We start from the raw sequence: 4,036 nt of genomic DNA on the forward strand, positions 1-4,036 counted from the left end.
TTAAAAATGAAAGAATAAAAACGAGTTACATATAAAAGAAAGAAAGAGAGGGCTTCCCTGGTGGCGCAGTGGTTGAGAGTCCGCCTGCCGATGCAGGGGACACGGGTTCGTGCCCCGGTTCGGGAAGATCCCACGTGCCGCGGAGCAGCTGGGCCCGTGAGCCATGGCCGCTGAGCTTGCGCGTCCTGAGCCTGTGCTCCGCAATGGGAGAGGCCACAACAGTGAGAGGCCCGCGTACCGAGAAAAAAAAAAAAAAGAGAAAAACAAATATCATATGTTAACGCATATATGTGGAATCTAGAAAAATGGTATAAATGATCTTATTTGCAAAACAGAAATAGAGACACAGATGTAGAGAACAAATGAATGGACACCAAGGGAGGAAGCGGGTGGATGGGACGAATTGGGAGATTGGGATTGACGTATACACACTATTGACACTATGTGTAAAATAGATAATTAATGAGAAACTACTGTATAGCTCAGAGAACTCTACTCAGTGTTCTGTGGTGACCTAAACGGGAAGGGAATCCAAAAAGAGGGAATATATGTATACATATAGCTGATTCACTTTGCTGTACATTAGAAACGAACACAACATTGTACAGCAACGATACTCCAATAAAAATTAATTTAAAAAAATAAAAGTATTTGCCCTGTTGGGCCATCACACACACACAAAAAGATGATAGTAACATATAATGTTTATTTATTTTGATGATTGTGGTTATGTTGGAAATATGCACGCAAGGTTTTGGGTAATGTGGCATCATGTCAGAAATTTACTCTCAAAAGAGTCCAAAAAAGTATTTGTACTAAACTTGCAACTTTCCTGTAAGTTATCTTTTCCCGTACAGATCCAACATACAATGGGAAGACAGAGACAGGAAAATCATAATAGAAACTCCCACTTAAAAAGGGGTAATAAAAGGTACATAGCGGTCCTTAGGTCTTTAGGAAATCTGAGATCCAATAGCGCAAATGTCACCAATTCCCCCTGCTCCAGGAGCAGGGAATGTGATTCTCTGTGGCTCTTCACCCTCTGGGCTCTTGGCTCCATCCTCTTGGTCATTGCTCCTTTCCCTTGTTTGCAGCAGAGTAATTTGTTCAGTCTGCTTCGCTAAGTGCCCAGTGTCCTCATTTCATTTGAACTGTCTTTGCCTATTTTAGTCCAAGCTAGTGGTACTTATGCTGGTACAATTCCCTTGGAGGGGAAGAAAATAAACAAAAATATTGTGCATTTCCCATGAACCTTATTGAGTTTCACTCCATTAGACAAAAACTATATCCCCAAATCTTAAGATAAGTTCCTCCCTTCTTTAGGCTGTGAGTCGGGGTACTATGGGACAAATCCTTAAGATTCTTAGAAGCACTTTTGTCTAGCTGAGAGGTCTATAAGACACTGCTTGAAATCTATGAGATCGTAAAGAGTCACAGTCACATTCTTGACTTTATCCAAACTTTACTGGGAGTGCCCTAGAATTAATCTTTTCTCTAGGTTTTAGTTTACTTTGAGTAAGCTGTTTTTTGTTTTTTTGTTTTTTTGGGTTTTTTTTGCGGTACGCGGGCCTCTCACTGCTGTGACCTCTCCCGTTGCGGAGCACAGGCCCCGGACGTGCCGGCTCAGTGGCCATGGCTCACGGGCCCAGCCACTCCGCGGCATGTGGGATCCTCCCGGACCGGGGCACAAACCCGTGTCCCCTGCATCGGCAGGCAGACTCTCAACCACTGCGCCACCAGGGAAACCCGAGTAAGCTGTTTTTGCAGTCAAAAACCTTGATTGGGGTTTCTTAGAAAAACTAGGTGGTTTTCTGCTTCATATAGTGTTGGCTGGGGTAATAGAATGTCTGGAAGGTATAGATGGCCTCATTCACATGGCTAAAAGTTAGTGCTGGTTGCTGTCTGGGTGTTTAGCTGGAACCCTTAGCCAAAGGTCTCAGTTTTCCTCCATGTGGACCTCTCCACATGACTGCTTGGGCTTCCTAACAGCATGGCAGCTAGACTCTAAGAAGGCATATTCCAAATGCATAGGAGGGAGTGGAAGATCTGTTAAGGTCAAGTCTTGGAAGTTATTCAGTGACACATATGCCACATTCTATCAGTCAGAACAAGTCACAGAGCCAGCCCAGATACAAGAGGAGGGGAAATAGACTTCACCTCTTGATGAGAGATGTGGTAAAGAATTTGTGGTCATCTTTAATCCACCACAACACAAACTGTTTCTCAGGATGGTACTCCCATCCACACTTTCTTTTGAGTGTCCAGCTGGACTTCTTCCCATGACCTGAAGTGAGGTTGGCTTCCTCCTCTCACTCTTTACCCCAAACCCACAAAGTGCCTCCAGCACTGGGTCTGTGCCCCACAAAGTGACCTTGGCTATCCATTCCCAGCAACATCTATACTCAGGACAGGATATACCCACAATCTGTTGGGATGAGTTCCTTCCCTCAAGTGCTACTTCCTCAGATCCTAGAAAGGCCAGCAGAAGCCTGAGAACTGCCTTCAATACTGTATCTGAAAGTCTGTTGGAATGTCCGATCTGTCTTATTGCCATAATGATGCTACATAGCAAATAACCACCAAATCTAAGTGCTATACAACAATAAAGCATTTATTTCTCTCTCATGTGTCCATGTGTTAGCTGGGGCAGCTCTGCTTAAGGCTATAGGTCTGTAAGTTGGCTAGATGAGTCTACTCCATGTGTCTCTATTCTGTGATACCTACCAAGGGCATGTTTTTCACATGGTAATGGCAAAAGCACAAGATGGGTGAGCAAAAAATCCATTGCCTCTTAGAGACTATGCTTGGAGTGGTCACTTCTACTCACACTCCGTGAGCCAAAGCAAATCACTTGGCCAACCCAACATTAGCAGGACAAGAAAGTGTATACTGTCTCTAGTGGGAGGGACTTCAAAGTCACATGGCAAAAGGATTGGGTACAGGGAGTGGTGAAGAATTCAGAATAATGCAATCTTCCATTCCTTTTTTTTTTTTTAATAACTCACAATTTGCAATTCCTCTGGTCTCCCCACCTCCAGTTTCCTGCCCTTCCCAACCTGTCCTATGGACTTGATCAGATTTAAGAATTGGAGAGAAGTTGGAAGGACACCAACTCTTCCTTCACCCCCACACAGTAGGATCCCCCAACACAATATACTCTCTGAGAGTTCATCCAGTTTTGTGTGCACACATCCAGCGACAGTGAACTCACTATATTATGAGGCAGCCTGCTCTGTTGTGGATATCACAGACCCAACAATTAAACCCTTCTCGTTTTAAGCTGAAACTCGCTAGTAGTGATGCTAGCTACATTCCATGAAGCCACAGAGGATAAACTGAATCCTCTTTCACTTGATGGTCTTTATTTTTATTTTATTTTTTTCTGCGTTGGGTCTTCGTTGTTGTGTGTAGGCTTTCTCTTGTTGCAGGGAGCAGGGGCTAGTCTTCATTGTGGTGCGCGGGCTCTACGCACGTGGGCTCTAGGCGCGCGGGCTTCAGTAGTTGTGGCACGTGGGCTCAGTAGTTGTGGCTTGCAGGCTTTAGAGCGCAGGCTCAGTAGTTGTGGCACACGGGCTTAGTTGCTCCACGGCATGTGGGATCTTCCCGGACCAGGGATCGAACCTGTGTCCCCTGCACTGGCAGGCAGATTCCTAACCACTGTGCCACCAGGGAAGTCCCTTGATGGTCTTTAACTTATTTAAAAAGATCAGACATATGCCTTCTCCCAACCTAGAGACAATTCCTCTCTAGGCTGACTAATACCCATCATTTCTACTGTTCTTCATGCTTCATAGTTGAGTTCCTTCCCTGTCTTGATCATTCTTCTTTGACCAGGCTCTAGCTTGTCACTTTCCTCCAAAAAAGAGCAGTGCCCAGGACTGAATTCAACATTCCAGCTGGGGTCTCAGCAACGGAAGAGAACAGGACCATCACTCACCTCCATAGTCCCAAATACTGTACTTTTTCACCAATGCCTTCTAACACAACTTTCACTTTTTGATGTTCATGTTAAAGACAGAGCTGAAGGGGCTTCCCT

This window comes from Phocoena sinus, chromosome 6 (assembly GCF_008692025.1).
Source record: "Phocoena sinus isolate mPhoSin1 chromosome 6, mPhoSin1.pri, whole genome shotgun sequence".
NCBI lineage: Eukaryota > Metazoa > Chordata > Mammalia > Artiodactyla > Phocoenidae > Phocoena > Phocoena sinus.